The sequence below is a fragment of the Ambystoma mexicanum genome, chromosome 1p (genome assembly GCF_040938575.1).
Source record: "Ambystoma mexicanum isolate Mex_15411 chromosome 1p, UKY_AmexF1_1, whole genome shotgun sequence".
NCBI lineage: Eukaryota > Metazoa > Chordata > Amphibia > Caudata > Ambystomatidae > Ambystoma > Ambystoma mexicanum.
The window spans coordinates 380927451-380947554 of NC_090921.1; the positions used below are offsets into that span (position 1 = coordinate 380927451).

General features: G+C 45.8%; 1 long non-coding RNA gene across 1 annotated transcript in view; it reads left to right on the forward strand.

Annotated features, from left to right (window-relative positions):
- Window positions 1-18173, forward strand: part of LOC138570425 (uncharacterized) — a 44951-nt gene extending 26778 nt beyond the window's left edge. The window contains exon 3 of the long non-coding RNA XR_011303495.1: window positions 18129-18173. This is a non-coding gene — a long non-coding RNA (uncharacterized lncRNA). The remainder of the gene's footprint in view (window positions 1-18128) is intronic.
- The last annotated feature ends 1931 nt before the right edge of the window (window positions 18174-20104 follow it).

Consider the following 20104-nt stretch of genomic DNA (forward strand, 5'->3'; position numbering starts at 1 on the left):
TCCGCTGAGAAAGGCGGGAGTGGGGATTCTCATAAGAAAGGGATTAGAATTCGAGGTCACCAGGATATGGGCAGATGTGGAAGGAAGAGCACTATTGGTAGTTGGGACAGCACAGAAAGTAACCATCACCTTTGCAACGGTGTACTCCCCCAACTTGGCACAGTCCCGTTTTCTCACCAGAATGCTTCCCAAAATAATGTTGGAGGCCAGGGGCATGTAATCCTTGAAAGGGACTTTATATGGGCCGACCCTAGACTAGACAGGAGGGCGGTAACCCCAGTACATGTGAACGAGTGGAAGGAGGTTGTGTGGGGGGTCATGTAGATGTTAGACCTATACAAGTTGCGAGATGCATGACGGGCATTTCACCCAAAGGAGACAGGTTACACCTTCTACTCTGCCCCACATGGTACTTTTACTAGGATTGATTACGTATATCTTACTGAGGAAATCAGGGAGGCAGCGATAGGATCAGAGATAGTCCCGGTCATGTGGTCCAATCATGATATGGTCACGGTAGACTTGAACTGGGAAGGTCTCCCACGCAAGGGATCAAGGTGGAGATGCAATGAATCCCTCTGGAGGGACCCAGTCTTTATGACCGAAATGGAGGACGAAATCAGAGAATACTTCAAAATAAACAACACGGGTGAGGTCTCAAAGATGACGGTTTGGGAGGTGGGGAGAGCAATGTGGCAGGGAATCCTAATTAAAGAAGGAGCCAACAAAAAGAGGGAAAGGGCCCTGATGCAAGGCAAGCTTAGGAAAGAGATAGCCCAGCTAGACTAGGAGGCGAGGAAGGCCGGAGATGGAAAGGAAGTTGAGATCCTGGAGGCAAAACAGAAGAGGGATGAGCTTCGATACTTGAGAGGGCAGGTTGTCTGGAAACTGCAACTTCTCAAACAGAAGTTTTATGAAAAGGGGAACAAGGCGGACACGTTGTTGGCCGCCAGACTAGGGGGGTCAACGTGCTGAGAGGATGGTGTCGTCCATAGAGGAGGGTGGTAGCGTCCAGGGGGCAGAGGAGGGAAATATCCCAGAGGCTTTTGCAACTTTTTATGAGGCACTTTATAAATCAGAAGCGGACCCTGCACAATTGGGACTGGAAAGGTACTTAGAAAAGGTTAAGATGCCGAAGCTCACACATGATGAAAGCCTTGGTCTTGATGCCCCCATAACTGCAGAAGAAATTAAGAGGACAGTGAAGAGACTCTCGCTAGGAAAAGCCCCAGGGGAAGATGGCTACACTGCCGGGTTTTAGAGGTCCTTCCTCTCTCCACTCCGTCCCTTCATGGTTGACCTCTTTAATGAGATCCTGGAGACAGGTCCTGCCCCTGACTCCTTCTCGTGGGCACTAATCACAGTGATTCCCAAAGAAGGCCGAGACCCCAGACAGTGTCCTGTTAAATATAGATGCCAAGATTACACAAGGGTCCTCGCTGCAAGGCTGGAAACGCTCATGCCCCGTCTGATACACACTGATCAGGTCGGATTTATAATGGGAAGACAGGGGGTGGATACCATGCAAAAGACCTTACATCTGATTCACAAATCACAGAAAATGACCAAAGACCCGGACGTCCTCTCGGTTGATGCAGAAAAGGCCCTTAACAGGGTGGAATGGGGATATCTGATGTGGGATCTAGGCAAGGTGGGAATTGGTTCTAAATTTAGAAAAGGGATCCAGGCAGTGTGCACGTTCCCCAAAGCCACAGTGTTTGTAAATGGAGAATACTCTTGCTGGTTTTGCATGGGCAAGGGTACACGACAGGGGTGCCCTCTCTCTGCAATATTGTTCACCCTCTCTTTGGAGCCCCTGGCCCAGAGACCTAGAGAAGACAGACAAGTGGAGGGACTCACGATGGGAGGGAAGGAATACAAGATGGCCTTATATGCAGATGATTTACTGCCACACATTTGGAATCCCATATCGTCCATACCCAGAGTGGTACACTTGATCGAAGAATATGGAGAACACTCTGGGTTTAAAATCAATAGAGCCATGCCCATCCTATTCCCGCTGTATGAACCAACACATGGTGAAGCTGAAAGATTCTCCACGTTGGGGCTAACGATCGGGGGCGACACTCTAAAATATCTGGGAATACACATTACGAGGGATTTAAAATTGTTGTATGAAGCCAATATCCCTCCCCTCCTTTCGAGATTCCACGCGGACCTGGTAAAGTGAGAGAAACTAACGATATCCTGGCTAGGGAGACAATACGCAGTGAGGATGGTATGCCTGCCTAGATTCCTCTACCCTTTCAGATGCTCCTGATCCGAACGCCAAAACCTTCTTTCAAGAAGGCAAATGTACGATTCTTGTGGCAGGGGGAGAAGGCCAGGGTAGCCTATGAGACCTTGACGCTACCCAAAGATAAGGGTGGTATGGGCCTACTAGACCTCAGGAAATATTACGAGGCGGTTCAGTTAAGAATTCTCGTCCCACATTGAGAAGGCAAAAAGAGCTCCAATGGATTGATTTAGACAATTCCCACCTGGCCCCAGCTACCGTGGTCAAATGGCTATGGGTCCCAAGGAATACATTAATAAGGAGACTAAGGGATCACCCGATATTGGGGACAATATGGGACATATGCAGAGACGGGATCAACATGAGGGGGATCACTTTGTGGCCGTCCCCTCTGAGTCATATCTGGGCACCCGCGGTCAGAGAGAACATCCCTGATCATGATAGATTTCAGACCTGGTATGAAGCGGGCTTAGAAAGGGTGGGCCAACTCTGGAGTGGGGGGGACTTTTGTAACAATTTTAGAACTAGAGGAGGCACTGGCATCGGGCCCCCTTCGGGTCTTTCCCTTCCTGCAGCTTAAGGGAGTTTTCTACGAGGGACAAATGGAGGGAGAAGACCCAGAGGGACCTATCCCCGTTTGAAAAACTCTTAAACACCAGAAATGAGTCTAAAGGTCTGATCTCTGCCATGTATAGAGAGTTGATCGACGCAGGGAAGGGATCAACCCTAAATCTGAAGTGCAGATGGGAGAGCGGCTTAGGGGGTGAAATTGATCCTAACATGTGGGTGAAAACGTGTAAAGCCCCCTCACAGGTCTCGATAGCCAGCCAATATAAGCTACATGCCATCAAACTGTTACATGGATGGAAGTACGACCCGCACAGACTGTCACAAATGTTCCAGTCAATGAGCCCGCTGTGGTGACGTGGATGTGGGGAGAATGCAAGCTACTGACACATGTGGTGGGAATGTCCCCGGATCAGGATATTTTGGGATGAAGTCTTGGGATGGATCAGAGACCTGGACGGGATCCAATTAATTGCTGACCCCCTCTTAATATTGTTTGGGTTTGAGGAGTGCGAGCATGAACGTAGGAGAGTGACGGGACTCGCAGCCCCTCTGTTATTGGCTGCAAGAGCCGCCCTAGTGATGAGGTGGAAAGCAAACCAGGTACCAGGAAAGAAGGAATGGGTGAACGTGGCCACCAATATTTGTATAATAGAGAGAATCACTGCAGCCCTCCATGGGAAAGCTACCCAATACGAACTCTTGTGGGGAGATTTTGTGAATAGATTCATGCCGGGGATTTGATAACTTGTACCTGAAAGGGAATGAAGACACAGCCTCGCTGTCTAATGAAAATGGAAAAGTCATCTTGCCGGAGGAGACCAAGGTGAATGTTAAAATTAAATCTCAATCTGTGGTCGCACAATTAGCCTTGGAGAGTCAAGGCACGTAAACTGTCGATTATCTACATCTGTGCCTGGTATTTAAGGCCTGAATCTAATGTGCTCAGGATTTCTTGCATTTCTGTGCAAAGACACGTTTACCAGCTTCTCAAGATGTGAGCATTTTCCGCATGTGGAATGAAAACCCAGAAAGTCAGCAAAATAACCAAGGTGAAGTCTGAATGGCACGATTCAATGTGTGCGCTTAGGCTATCACAAAAAAATACAAAATGGATGCATTTTTACAACTCTGTGTTCAACTACATTGATGATGCTCATCTAATTCTCAAGATTGCAAGGAATGATTAACCATCGCTAAAATCTCAAACCTTGGCATTGTCATAGATGCTATTTTTTTTTATGGGTCCACAGATCATGGAAGTAACCAATGAAAACCTTTTGAGCACGACTGCATTATTGCAGGCACTAGATATGCAATAGAGACCATGGTTATACCATACCCCATAACTACTACCCAAGCAATTTCAAGAGAAATCAGATTTTTTCTAGATAGGAGTCGCGTCGGAATTCCCAGCCTTGCATAATTTTTGGTTGGAAATTCGATCAATCATTGTAAAAATGAATGTTTGGTTTCCCTATTTTCTCATGGGCTTGTGTTGTACCTGTTATAATATTTATTTAAATTTCTTATAAAGGCGCCTTTTGCCAATGGGCCTCAAAGTACTACAAAGAAAAACATACCTTACAAGTAATACGGACATGTAGATAAATGCAAACAATATCAACGCAACCACAAGCACAGAAAATAACAACAAAAAAGGGCACAGTGGTGACTTATCTAATCAGAACTTCAGAAGGCGAAAGCGGTATCAGACTATAAGACCAAGGTTCGAAGAGCTCAGCGGACAATATCTACAAAGACTCAAATATAGGGGGAGGGTACTAACTCTGCATCCAACCACTATACAGTGCCTGTTCCCCTGAGCACACCAGTCATCCAGTTCTGTTCTGTGCAGAAATTTCAAGTCGGAGCAGCGAATAACCCCAGGCCCAGATCTTCTGCAAAGCCAAGCAAGAACTTTGTTTCGGAGGGCATCTCTTGGTTCTCTCCCAGGCAGTTTCATAATGTTGGTGATAATAAAGTTCCTATGGTCCAAAACCAGAGTTTTAATGGACTCATCATTAAGCATTGACATATTAGATTTCTTTAACCGCAGGTTCCTTAGGTTGGCCGGTCTGGAAGTCATGGGTACCAGTGAACCATCCGAGCATACTTTCACAGGAACAGCAGCGGGCCCAAGAGGGGCAGGGCAGTGATTCTGTAATTGTTTGCAACCGAACGGAGAGGGAGATGGTCGTGCTTCTACCGAAGATAACATAGGCTCAAGGCTAAAATCAGCACGATGGACTCCCTTAATGTGACCATAATTATCAACTTCCTTTAAGGACAGATTTATTTGTGAGGAGCAGTTCACTTTTTGATGGGAAAATGACTGACTGGTAATGCCTGGACAACTTGACAACCTTTCTCAGGAGAGCGGGGGAAGTATTTCTCAGCAGAGATGTCTAACGACACCAGCCATGCGTCAAAATCTGCAGAAGTATCACAGCTGTTCAACTCTTTCATAAGAGTATTCTTCCAAAAACTCCAAGACTCAGAGGTAGTTTGCCGCTCGCTGCCTACCATGGGATCTGGAGGGGAAGTCTGGTTAGATATAATAACCCCATCCAGCAGTGGGGAGTTTACCAGTAGGGAAGAGATTACCGGTTCCCCATTGCTTATATGGTCCACAGGAGGAACCTGATTGGATTTCACAACTTCCTCCACCTGGAAAGAGGTTGCCAGTGACAAAGAAGTCGACAATTCCAGCCAAAAATCGGGATGTTAACGTTTCTTTTTCTTGGTCCTTAATTACCAGGCTCGTTTGAGCCAACTCTGGGCAATAAATGGAAGTTACAGATGGCTCATCATAAGAGCCCCTAAGAAAAGGGGATATCTCAGATCGCTGCCTCCTCTGGGTGCTTAGGCCAGAACTTCTGAGAGCCGGTCCCCTTTGTGGGTGGGGGAAATAACCAGAGTCAACCACAGGGTCAGGCACAGGGTTATTCCGTGTTGACCTCATTGTAGTATACTGACACGCAGCTTAGCAAAAAAACTGGATGTCCCCATCATTATTGCAAATAATGATGGGGACATATATCTCCCCGTTTATCTGCAGATCCTTACACTGCTTCTTGCAAGATGGTCTATACCTAGATTATGTTGGGGAAAATAAAATACAAAAGTGGTGTGGCGGCAGGACGTGGCAATATCTGCTTCGGGGAAGAATTGCACAGCGTATGCAGAATTCTTTAGCAAACCTTTTTTAAAACACATATATTTTTTTCAAAATAACATTTTTAATGCCTGGAATATGATGATCTTTAATCTGATAATGTTTTTGTTTTTATTGATGTGGAGTGGGTTGTGCCAGTGGTCTATTGTGGCTTTTATTATTGTAAAGTGTTCGGTTGCTCACTTGACTGCATCAAGTGTCTGTGCCTCCCTCCATCTGAGGCCTTTTCCTGGTTTTTCCACCACACTCCGGTCTGAGATCGGATTCAGAGCTCCTGCTAAAACAAAGTTGCATATTACTGAATTTGAACTGCGTTTTGTGAATTTTTCACATTATGGCTCCTTCTGGAGCGTGTGTCCGTGCCTCATTCCATCGGAGGCATCTTCCTGGTTTCTCCACTTCGGGCATACCTCCCAGGCCGCACTGTCCCCGGTTTGGGCCTAGTGCCCTGGGCTTGAAACTTCCTGCAAGAGTAACTGCACACCGAACGCTCACCCGCTCTCTTACAGCAGCGATCGGCATCAGATCAAATTGTGAAAGATCGGATTCAGAGCTCCTGCTCAATCTGAGTTGCAATGCATATTACTGAATTTGAACTGTGTTTTGTGCATTTTTCACATTTTGGCTGCATCTGCAGCGTGTCCGTGCCTCCCTCCATATGAGCCATCAACTAGCAACCACTGACAAGGTAAGAGTGGTCTGGGTGGGGAATACAGCAATTACTATATTCTGGAAAGCCCCACTGCCCCTCTTACCTTCATAACATAGCTTACCAAGACTAGCTAGTAAAGAACAGTCTTATCACTGCTAACCCCCATCTGTTAAGCAACATTTCCTTAACTCTTCGGTCACCATATTAGGCACTGTTCTTCAAATCTAGTTGTTACTGCATTTACTGTTTTAGCCCCATTTTATGCATTTCTCCCAGTAGCCAGGTGCCCCACATCTAGGTGTTACTGCATTTACTGATGTGCCCCCCTATTAGGCGTTTCTCCCTCTGTCCATGTGTGCCAGGGCTGGGTGAGTCTACAGCTATAGTTGTGCCCCAGGTGGACGTGTCCACCCTCTACTCGGGTATCCCAAATCTAGATGTTCCGGTTTCTACACTTCCTCTATTCAGGTGTATCTAATCTAGGGGTTTCTGTTTCTACACTTAACAGACAGAACCACCACCCCTACTCCCACACCTGACCCCAACTGCACCATCCATACATGTGTGACCTCCCAATTAAGGATGCATCCTACTCACAGGATAGCCACCATCCCACACGCTGTCCAAATCAGAGCTCCACGCTGGCGCACCAGTATATCTAAAGAGACCCACCACACCCTAACCTAACCCTCTCCAATGCACAACCCAACCCTCCCCCCATCTCACAGCCCCCCTAACCCATCAAAACCCCAAGGTGTACGTCCTTCCTCCACCCTTGATCAGCCCCTTTTCCCACTGCTACACTCTCCATGTAGATCTCGCTCCGCACAAGTGAGAGTGGCGCGATTGAGAGTGGGAGTTGAAAAATGTGACCCCCTGAACATACCGCACCGCCCAGTGACCCTGGTAAGCCAATCTTCCCACACCACCCTCCACTATCTATTCACCTGCACCCTCACCCTGCACCTCTGACGAACAACTCCATAGAACCACCCCCAACTCACGCTTCCCTTCTCTCAGTGCAGCAAGAGCGGCACTGGCCCAAACCCCAATCTGCACAGCCCCCCCCCCCACTCTCACCCCCACACCCTGTGGGCTGCCTGAAAATCGAGGAATGGCCCAGACCTAGACCACCTCATACCTCCCTTAGCATCACCCATACTCCAACCCAGATCCCAATCCCTTCCAACTCACTATAGGGCCCAAGCCTCCTGCCGGTAACCCCAAACCAGGTTTTTGTCGTATTCTCCTCCTCCCCGTCCCCCTTGTCCACCTGCACCCCATGCCTTGCCCCACGCCCTCCTTTGACCGACCCTTTCCCCAAACCCACCACCACAAACACCCATCTGCCCATGCCCTCCCCTGGCACCCCCTCCCTCAACCCCATGCCACCTCACCCACACTACTTCCTCCTACAATCCCTAACCGACCCGTCCAGCACTTGCAAAACAAATCCGACCTAATCTCTTGCAGCCTCATCAACGCCAGGTCAGCCTCAAAAAACAAATTCAACATCTTTGACCTTATTTCAGACGAAAACCCAGATGTCCTTTTTATCACAGAGACCTGGTTTGCTGACGATTACAACGTTGTTGTTCAGAACAGACCAAGAAGGGGTAGGGGACTTCCGATACTAGACAAACACCAATTTCCACTATTTATTAAGGACACTTCAGCAACCACCACAGACTATGAATCCCTTCTTGTAAGACTTCAACTCTCACCCTGCGTGTCACACAGTTTCCTACTTCTCTACAGACCCCCTGGCTACAACAAAATCTTTGCAGACACTCTGTGCGACACTCTGACAACTAACTTCAACCTACATCCAACACTTACGATCCTTTATGATTTCACATTTTGGTTTGACTCACCTTCAAACCTGTTCTCTGTTCGACAACATAGAAGCCTTCAACCTGACACAATGCATCTCAATGCAGTCTTTAGCACCACAAACATAACATCTACACTGCATCCACGCCCCCTAACATGGACCGAACACTCAGCAATGTTCTTCTCCGTACCACTCTCAACTGCGACCAGCATCCAAGGCCTCACCCTACCGCCACCAACCCCATACCTCTCACTCCACTCTGGTACAAAGTCGTTATCACCCTGGATCTAGCAAACTCCCTTCTCACCGCTCTCCTAGCACTCTCCCTCCAGGAAGGCCCCCACCATCAAACTCTTCAACCTCTGGCTCTTGAACACCCTTGCACCCCTCACCCCAACAAAACAGCCCTCTCAGAGATCAGGCCCCACAGCCAGGTGGTACACCGGCAACCTCAAATCGCTAAAACCCTCAAGCATCGTCTGGAACTGACATGGAGAACCAACCGCCCAGAACAAAACCGCCCTAGCAAGACTAACAAGGGCATACAGATTGGAAATCATAAAAACCAGGAAAGCATTCTGTGGGAACAGAATCTTAAACTCTTGCAACCCGAGCAAGGAACTGCATACAATCATTTCTGAATTAAATTCTCCTGCACTGCTCTACCCCTGCTCCACCTAACTCCCAATGCCTATGCAACGCCTTATCAGAACACTTCCACACCGTCGCTATGGACGGACTCTCCGCCATCATCTCTAAATTAGAAATAATGCCCCTGTTATGTCTTGAGAACCAATTATTCACAATGGCACGAATCTGTAGCAGTCTATTTGAAAATGAACTTGCCTGCTCTTCTTTGGAGTCTTGGGTGGTGAAATGACGTAAATGGTTCAAAGCCCAAAAGCCTCTCCAGAGCTCTGGTATGAGAAAAAAGAATTCTGAAAGAACTCCTTGGTCCAAGCCCAAAGGGAAAGGGGGAAAAAGCCTAGAAGGGGAAAAAATCCTTTATAGGTGTTCTTGCTCCCCAAGATGAGTCGATTTGTAGGAGACGCAAGTCTGACAGGTCCAGAATGCACTGTATCCGTTTGCAGATGCACTGTCTGTGGAATCCCAGTAATGACAAGAGAAAGCCCAGGGAACTTGGTAGCAACAGGAAAGGTGGAGAGAGAAGGCAGCGGGGAGCAATTGGAGTGAGGCCAGCAGCTGAAGCCACGGAAGTGAGGAGAGAAACGGCTGCCAGAGGCAGCAGTAAGCAAAGTGGGGAATGCGTGGCTGCCACGCAGAGAAGAGAAGAGCAGCAGTCAGAGTCTGAAAGGGCCATAGGCAAAACAGATGGCAGACATGGCTGCAGGGGGTAACCAGCAAGGGATATGGAGGAGAGCTGGGAGGGTACAAGGAGGGAGAAGGAGAAGCCAGGAGAGCCCAAGAAGGGAGGAATTGGAGCGGGAGACCAGGGAGAAGGCAATAAGGCAGAAGGCTTGAGCGGGAGGATCGCAGAAAGGCAGAGGAAAACTAGCGTTAATGTTTGTAAAAGAATCAAAGCAACGCGCAGCTCTTACCTTCTGCTTCGCTTATGAGGCCTTTGCATAACTGTAAGCGTCTCTTTCCGAGTAGGGCTCAGTGCTGCCCTTGTGTAGAACAACTAGACCGCTGGGTTTGCAAAGCAAGTGAGGACCCATTCTCTGCCATCTTGAGTGGGTAGAGGAGCATAAGGATGTCTCTGACGCCAATGTTGCCACAGGAACCATGAAGAAAGGGAATTCCTAACAGCCCCCACCCATCAGCCATCCACAACTGGCCCCTGTCAAAACCCCCTCCCGATAAAAACCTTCATCTCTTTCTCCCCAATCTCACACCATGAGTTCCTCTGGCTCCTAGCACAAAGCTGCTCATCAGGGACCCCCGAAGACCCCTGCCCGCCCACCCTCCTCAAAAACATCTTAGCCTCAACTTGTGCAGGCAGGATCACAGGCTTAATCCTCAAACACTCCCTAACATCGGGAACATTCCCGGAAGCCTTAAAAACCTCCTACATCAAACCCCTCCTCAAAGAACCTACGCTCGACCAACCCCTCCCCCAGAACTACCAGCCTATCTCCAACAACCGCTTTGTGGCCAAACGAATCGACCGCACAGCATACAAGCAACTCGCCCATTTCATTGAAGCCAACAAATTCCCGGACCCTGCCCAATCTGGCTTTAGACCACTCTGCAGAGGGTAATCCTCACTAGTGTCCCTCTGGGATGACCTAAAAAGAACAGCAGATGCAGAAGCTTGCGTTGTACTCAAGTTCCTTGACCTCTCTGCTGCCTTTGATACCATCAACCACATCCTTCTAGACAGGCTACCCTCTTCAGGAATCAAACATTGCCCTCTCTTTGATCTCCTCAATCATTTCTAATCACTCACAAATCATACTCCTCCACCCTTTCACCTCTACTTTATGACCAGTACCTAAAGTGGTCCCGCAAGGAGCATCCCTATCTCTCCTCCTCAACATCTATCTGAACCCACTCCCCACATTCATCCGCTCGCACAACCTCACTGGCTACAACTGCACCGTTCATCCTTAAAATCCCCAAATTACCAGGCTCCATCTGTCCAAATCTGTCATCATGCCTCTCAGATATTGACTACTGGTTGATGACCAACCACCTCATCCTCAATCCTGGGAAAATAGAAATTCTAGTCTGCAGGAAAACTGCGCTCCTTCCATGACCAGCCCATGGCCTCAATACTTAGGTCCCCCCACACTGCCCGGCAACCTCCACCTCAGAGATTGTCTTGGGAAGGGTGTAAGCACACTTACCATAAAACACCCCACACTACCGCTCCCAGGTTTGAACTTTGTGCTATAGCCATGAACTCACACCAGAGAGATAAGTCAAGCATACAAACTTAGCAGTTATTTAACAATAAGCATACTAAATAAACAGACAACAATTTTTGTAAAATGGGAAGAATAAAATGCAAGTTCTAAATCACAGATATTTAGAACACAGTCTCATCTCACGTTCCTTTTAGCCAACGTTTAGGACCCCACTCAGCTTAACGACTGGCCTCTCATCTCAGGATGGCACCCCTCTGGTCAGACACTTAGGGGCAAATGAAAGCCCAGGCCCCTGCACACGCTCGGTACAAACCCATGGGAGAGTCCCTCCCTATCGACAGATGTGCCCATTTTTATAAGGTAGGGCTGTCAGAGTGACACAATCATTCAGAACCTTCCTGCAGTGCAAAACATGTTTGTGCTGGTGGAAAACCCCACTCAGTAGTGATCAAAGGCACTCCTACACCTCCCAACTCGAAACCCAGCTGCAAAATCTCTGGTACATCTCTTATCAGTGCTCGGGTCAAGTTGTTTTTCTCATGCAAATGAGTGCCTGTTTACGAAGGATGGCAGAGGCACTGTTGCGAGAGAAAAATGTTTCAGGGGAAGCTGAAACATATGCATTGCAATTAACCCCTAGTGAGAAAGCTCTGCAGGCCCTGCACTCTGCTAGTTAGTGTCATAGTATTACAAGACTGGCCATCTAGCCACTATAATGCTTTTAAACTGCAGGTCTGTAAGCACTCAATACATGCCTCTATTAGCTACTAAACCCGGTCCTCTGTCCTGCCTTTTACGCAATGTAGTTAGCTCAGCAGGGTTTGCAACAGCGCATCATTATAGAACAGTGATAAACCTTGGATGAACACTGTACATGGATGTATCCCATTCCCAATACATCAACTCCGTATCCAGAGCCTCTGTTCTTTCCATCTAAGCATCCTCAGGCGTAGCTTCCCATACCTTACCTATCCTCACTGTTTCTCTGCCATCATCCTCTCCTGCTTAGACTATGCAAACTGCCTATACCTAGGCACACCAGCGTTTCAGGTAAGGCAACTGCAAAGAATCTAAAACGCTGTGGTCTGCCTGCTCATTAGCCTCCCTCCCAAAGAACACATCAACCCTACACTAAGAGTCCTCCATTGGCTCTCTATTGGTCGACGCACTACCTTTAAGGCCATGTTCATCACTCACTATGCCATCAAAACCCCTCCCGGAATTCATCCAAGATAAAATCACTTGCTACCACCCCATAAAGACACTCTGATCTGGCACTGCCTCTCTTTTAGTTGTCCCACATTACAGCTCCACCGGACAGGGCGGATCCCCCATCTCCATTAAAGCGCTGATCATCTGGAACTCTCTTCCCCTACACATCCGTAACATTGACAATCACATGGCATACTGTCGATACATACACAGAAGCACTGGCCCAAACCCAACAACACACCTATCCACCCAAACCCCCACGGATGCTGGCACCGTTCGCAGCGGCACACCGGGCCAAATTTCAGCCTGCCACCACAACCTTCACCGACAGACGATCGTACATCACACACCCACTGCTCAGACTTTCAATCCAGGGAGACCACAACTGACGAGACCAGCCAATCTTGTTGGACCTAGAAAGACTACATCAAGATAAACTCCATCCAAGTTTACGGTATGTATACCTTGCACCACGTCTGTGGACCTAGGCACGGTAACCCATCCATGCACTCTAGAATGCAGCTATGGATATACAATTCTGGTCTAGCAGCTCACATAGCCATCCACACTGAAACCCCTGACGTTCTTCAACACCTTTCTAATTAGTATACAGCGACAACCTACAAAAAATGTTGGTCTAGCTGGGTACACATCGAATCTCCGGCCCTAGCACTCTATCCTAAACCACCAACAGCACCAGCTCACGTATCTGACCTCAGGGCTGCTTACTGGAGCCTAGCCAGCCCACCGAAGTCCTAACCTGGCAAAATTCACAGATGCATCTTTAAATTAACTTTTAGAATCTCTCACACATGGACTCCGGTCACAGAGGACGTTCCAACCCCAAAGCGCATTGAGGCCAAACAAATCGGGAAAGGGCGGTATATAAATAACAAATACAATACAATACTTGTGATGAGGTCTGCACTAAATAAATACTCAAAATAAATGCTAAGGCTTTGTGCTGTACAGTTGCGCTACTAGAATGTTAGCTTGCAGCAGTATTACATTTTGATTCAGCTGACCTTCCATGTATTACTTTCATACACTTAAAATTGAATTCTTGCTCTTCATGCTTGTGGACTGTTACATCCACAATAACGGCCTCATTTTATGGGTCTCTACTAGGATTAAGGGTTGAACATTAAGGGTTTTTGGCCTCTTTCTTCATAGTAAATGTCACCTTTCTCTCTCAACCACAACCAGACCCACACTCGTGGCTATAGAGGTTTGGCACTCTGAGGGATGGTCCATACTCCCTATTCTCTACTCCTTTTGGGTCCACTGCATTCACCTTGCACACAGTCCCCTCTGGGCATTGTCACTTGTGCCAGCAGGCTTTGCAATCCTAGATTTTTCTGTCTGGGGTCTGTCACTTTAAGATAATAAGATAAAACCTAGCAGACAGACAAGCCTCCATACTTCAAGGGTATGATGGAGCACAACACCAATCTATGATTTGACCACTTACTAATTTGAGGATTTCTTCAAAGTACTAAAAACTGTTCACAGGTTATATGCTTGTTGTGAACAAGACTTTGTCTCAGCCCTTTTCCCGATCAGCAGTATGCTTTCATCGCTCTTCCATGATTCTGGTGGCATGCAGATGATCATACATGCCATCCCTACAATTCGTCCCTCTCTTACCTTCACAAATGTTCCGTCTGTTTCACTGTCGGATGGCACTGTCTTCTGTATTGGTACTGTTACATTTCAGCCTCAAGAATTGTCCGACCAGGAGGTTATCTCGGACATGTCGTGGATGAAAACTCTCATAGTTTAACAGTGAGTTTTTGTCTGTCGGTTTATGGAATGGTTTGACCTTTAAGACCCCTTCGATGTTATCAACATAGATGCTAATGTCTAGAAAGTTCATTTGGACATTGCTGTTGGTCATTGTAAATTGTAAGTATGGATTTTGTATATTCAACCATTAGAAAAACCTTTTCATACTTCTATCATCACCATGCCAAATCAAGAAATCATCATCGATATATCTTTTCCACTCGATGATGTGAGTGTGGTAGGGGTTTATATTGTTCAACATTTTGTTGCTTTGTAGCAATTCGACATAGATGTTGGCAAGAGTAGGTGTAACTGCCGACCCCATGGCCGTGCCATGTATTTGTTTGTAAAATCTGTTATTGAATTGGAAATAGTTCTCAGTCAAAGCCATCTCAGTACACCAAAGGATGAACAAGTTGGGAGTAGTGCCATCTTGTCTTTTTAAGACTAGGAGTTCCTCTGTCATGCCAAGTGATGCGTCCTGTGGGATTTTGGTGTATAAAGATACAATGTCCAACGTCACCAATAAAACAATCTTACTATTAAACGCATGACCCTCAATCAAATTGAGGATGCTGGTAGTGTCTTGTACATACAAGGGCATCTCTTTGACATAGCCGTTCAGAAGAAACTTGGGAAACTTGGCTAATGGTTCCAATAGAGTCAGTACCTGAAACAATAAGTCTAGCCGGAGGGTTGGTCAGTGTCTTATGAATCTTGAGTAGGATGTAAAATTTTGGTATACCATGAGGTAATCTGCTTCTTTTTTAGTTATCCAATTCCATTCTTTGACTTTTTCTACTTTTGTTGAGATCAAGACAGTAGATAGAAGATGAGTCTGTCGTGATTTCCTCATAAAAAAGAATCATCACTCAACTGACTGTCACATTCTTTAATGTAGTTGAATCGATTGGGGAGTACTATCGCTCCTCCCTTGTCTGCTTTTCTGATTATTAGTTGTCAATTAGATTTTAAAGAATTGTTTGCTTGCTGTTCTCTTTTACTAAGATTATGAAAAACCTTTTTCTTGGGTATGGTGGATTCTAGAGCAGGCAGTTATGTTAGGACACATTGTTCAAAGACGATGGATTCAGGGCCGTCACTGGTCGTAGGGGGACTGAAAGTCGATGCATTGTGCAGGCCACTGTTAGGGTTAGCGTTGCATGTTGGATTCTCTTGGAAGTATTGCTGTAAATGTATGTTCCTAATCGGGTGTAAATTTGTCATAGCTGTTCGTGGGTACAAAACCGAACCCTTTGTTTAGTACTAGAATTTCATCATGCGAGGGTAGGCAGGAGGACAAATTGACTAATAAGCCGTCCCGATCCTCATCTGGCAAGGCTCGTAGTCCCAGGGCATCTGGTCCCTGTCTAAAAAAGGAACAGAAGTGTCCCGGGTTATTAAATCATGAATCCTTTGTGGTCTGTGTTGGTTTTTAAATCTGCCTCTTCCGCTTGCTCTCTCATGATTGGTCTTACTGTTCCCTCTGTCACTCGCATCGCCCTCATCTACTGAACTATATGACGTGTTGCTAAAACATACATGTCTGGTGTTACATTGAATGGAATCTTGGGCATACGTCGGAACATAGTCGTTTTTAGTGTACCTGTAGGCCTTCTTGTGTGAAGTCTGTGAGGTCTTTTTGAAGGCATCTAGGGTGACTAACTTCTTGATTTCATTTTCAAGAATAGTTAATTCAATCACACATTTTTCACTCATATCCTTCTCGTTGTGTCTATTCGCTATATAAATCCATTGTATCTGGAAATGCTTATTCTACAGGAATAAGCGCTGTTCGTTCCTTACTACTAAGCCTTGGGGAAGGGCTCCATTTCTCAAATATTCCAACATGATTGTTCAATGAAGTTCGGTCCTAATAATCCTCTTTTTTAATTGGAAAAGTTTGTCCAAATTGCTAACGTTAGATAATGGTGAATTATACTAAACAGATCACTCAGATGACTCTAGGTCACTAATATCTGGTCCTTCTCTTTATACCCTTGTGGGGTGAAGCTGGGTTTCTGGAATGATACCCCAATGCTCCCACTACCAGTGATAATAGCTTCCAGTAGTAAGTTAGGGAGGAGACGATGTAAGCAATATACAGGCTTTTTCAGTTTTTCCTTTTTGGTAATGATGAACCATTAGCCCATATGCAACTATTAACAATGCCTATATGTCTCATTGTTTGTCCTTATTGCAGAGTATCACGTATTGGAACAGAACAATATGTATCACTCAGATTGAACGGCAGAGACTCTGCTACTTAGAACAACAAAATAAAACCCTGAATAATTTCTTTCTAATAACAGCCCATGATGTGCATGCAGGAAAGAAACATATTGGGTCATTTTGATCTGTATTGATATTGCTGTCCATTCTGTATTGATTTTATGAGAATGTGTTATAGTACCTATGTTGCGAAATTGTATTGTTATCGGTTTTCATGCTTAAATTCGAGTATGATATACATGTTGATTGTATGTTCTTTGTGAAGTATAGTGTCTCTTGCCACCACTTTAGCGTTAGGCCAATTCCCCCCTTTTTTTGACTGATTGTGGCCTACCTGTGCTTATGTGTTTCTTATTTACTTATCTTAGAATTAAAATATATAATTTGTTTTTGATTACCTGCATACAGTGACTATTGAATTCTTAGTTACTGTTACACATTTTGCTCTGTTCATGTGCTTCTCTGCAACCTGGACCGAACGTGGCCATGGTTCTCCAGGTCGATCTCAGAAACTCAGTCAATGCAGACCTCTCACTCCAATCTTTGTTTGTGGTTGACAAGACTGCTGGAGTGTTTAGAGGGCCCACCATGCTTGTTTCAGCAACGGCCCATTCATATGAATGTTAGAAAGTGTCTTGTCGTGAAAGCCTGATGATATCTTTCAGAATTTGGGATATTTAATCCTCCTCTTTTTAGAGTTGTAATTTACATAACTTTAATCTAGGTTTGTTCTTCTCCCATAGAAATGATTGGATCAGACTACCTAGTTGTTTCAGTAGGGATTTTTTGGCAGGAAGCAGAATCATGCTCATAACATAAGTTATTTTTGGAGGAGTTGTCATCTTGATGGCATTAACTTTGACTCCTAATGCTAGTTTAAGGGATTGCCATTGCTCAAATTCTGTCTATATCATCTAGTGTTAATTTGAAGTTTATTTCCATCATTTCACTAATGTCTCTTATAAGCCATATTCTTAGATACTTCATCTTTTGAGGGCAGCAATTGAAGCCTCGATTTTGTAACATTAAACTTTTACTCAAACGTGTGCATGGGAAAGCCTCAGACTTAGACCAGTTGATTTTATAATTTGAAATTGGGCCGAATATTTCAATCAGATCAATCAGTGCAGGGATAGATATTATAATTGTGATGGATATGAGGTTCCATTATCTAAGCATGCTTTTCTGGTTCATTCTTTTTTTCATTTCTGTTCCTTGAGGTGATGCACTGATTGAGATGGTTTCTTTTTTCTGCTAAGAAGAGAGCATGCACAGGGACAGTTAGTATATTGCTGCTGTCTTTGAAGGTGATGTATGCTTGTAGGGGGTAGCCAGTGAAGTTCAGCGAGTTAGGAATTTATGTGGTCGTGTGTGCTGATGCCTAATTGAGATGGCGGTGTGGAGAACATCTCATCAGTTCTAGGGTGCGCAAGGGTGTGAAATATTTTTCAAAAATCTACTTGTGCAAGGTGCAAGATGTTAGACAGCTCTACTTGTCCTGTAAAAATATGTCTGTCAATCTGCAGCCTGCATCTTTTAAATGTAGCTCACTCATAATCTGTTCTTTTTATTTGACACAGAGTCGAGGAAAGCAAAGCAGAAAACCGTTGTGCTTAGTGTGGTACTCCGTGCCCAGGGGAGCACTGCAGTACAGCCACTAGCCCAAAAGGAACACGGTGCCCGCTCTCGTTGCCAGTGGGGTAGTGGCAGAAAGACAGTCCAAGTTCCAGGCCACTCAGTACTTGAGAGCCCGGGTGAAGAAAAATGGTGTGTACGCATTGCTGCAAGGTCCCTCCTTAGTGTCATTTGCAGTGCACTGTCCGAAAAAAAAGACGGCGAGAAAAAGAAACTATCTGTGGTGTATGGTGGCCAACCGTCACATATTTTGTGGAACTATCCCGTTGTCATGGGCTTTGTCCCGTTATCTGCACAGTCTCCAGTCTCTCCAGGACTGGTAAAAGTCCTGCATTGTTCCTCGGAAGCAGTATTAGCTGTCGGATGCCTTCCCAGTTTAGCAGGGAGGCACAGCGGCTGCTCCCGGGGTGCTTTGTGTCAACAAAGCCTTGCAATCAGAGAGATTGGAAGTTAATGGGCCAGCATAGGGATGCCTGCTGAAGGACTATTATCCCTTACGAGTGAAGAGGTGCAAATGGTGCTTGATAAATGGGAGGGGATCACAACATTGCATGTTTGAGTGAAATAATTACTGAAGCACGTTCCCTCAAACTTTATTTCGTGGTTTAGAGTGAAATAAAATGCAGAGCAGAGCATGTCGTTTCAGAACATTACCAAGCTCAAACCAGGTAACATGTAAATGGTCATGAAAGCCTCACTAGGATGTTTCCTTTCATCCCAACGAACAGCCCCCACTCTGCGTATGATACTCAAAGTGCTCAGTACCCAGATAATACCAACTAGTAGAATCAAAACAATGTCATTTCAAAACCATGTCCAGAGCAACATGGAGAAATCTGCAATATGACTCCCAGCTGAAAGAAAACGGTTAGCCCTCTGTCCATGTTAGTACCTCTCCACAACATGTAATCCTCCACACCACCAGCTGAACCCTCCCTGCACATGGTCCTCCGCTCTTTCCTCCATCCCTTGACGAATATTAAACAAAGGATTACCACTCCGCCTGATTCCTCACTGTTGCATTAAGCGTGTGAGTTAGCGATTCTATCAGGAGTATATTTCTGGCAGTATTAACTCACTCCTGTTTCGTTGGGCCTTATGTTTTCATCTTCTAGTTAGGTTCACTCTAGCAGCCAATAAAAGGTTGAGTCATATGATCTAGCCTCGTACAATCCCCCCTCTTCTGTATACATTCCAAAGAGAATCAGAAGTGGGATTGTCTTGTATATCATCTAAGTCGTCTATCCATGACAACACCTCACTCCAATACACCTGCATGGAACCACAAGACCACTACATATGCCAATATGTGCCCACCTCCCCACACCTTTTCCAGCACAAAGGATTATTACCTGGATGCATTTTAGCCAATATGACAGGCGGATACTGCCACCTGTGAAGCATTTTCAAGGCATGCAGTGTATATTGTGCATCTGTCGAGGTTCTCCCTACCACCCACATGACAGTAACAAAAGATGGTCATCCATTTATAGTGCTAGATGCTTTCTCCACTGATCTTTGACACGCAAATCATCCAGAGGCTCCGCTAACAGCAAAGCCTTGTATAACCGCAAAATATACCCTTTATTATTTCCTCTGGTCATCATCAAGCCTTCGATCGGAGTAAGTTCCCTACAAACTTTCTATCCAGGAGAACCCCTTTTAACTGTTGATATAAAAACACTGAGATGGGGCAAATTCTCAAGTAATCCTGCAACTGGAAAATCACCCAGTCACAACTGGCCTGCTCTGTCCAGCCCCCTTTCATACCACGACTGAAATCTGTTATTTTCCACTCAGAGATCTCTTAAAGGGGTGCCAAAATACTACAAAGTGAGGACGGCCAAGTTGACAACCATCTAGTATCCTTTCCCTCCCTCCGCAAATTCCAAAGATCCTGAAGTGCTGGATGGTATAAAAG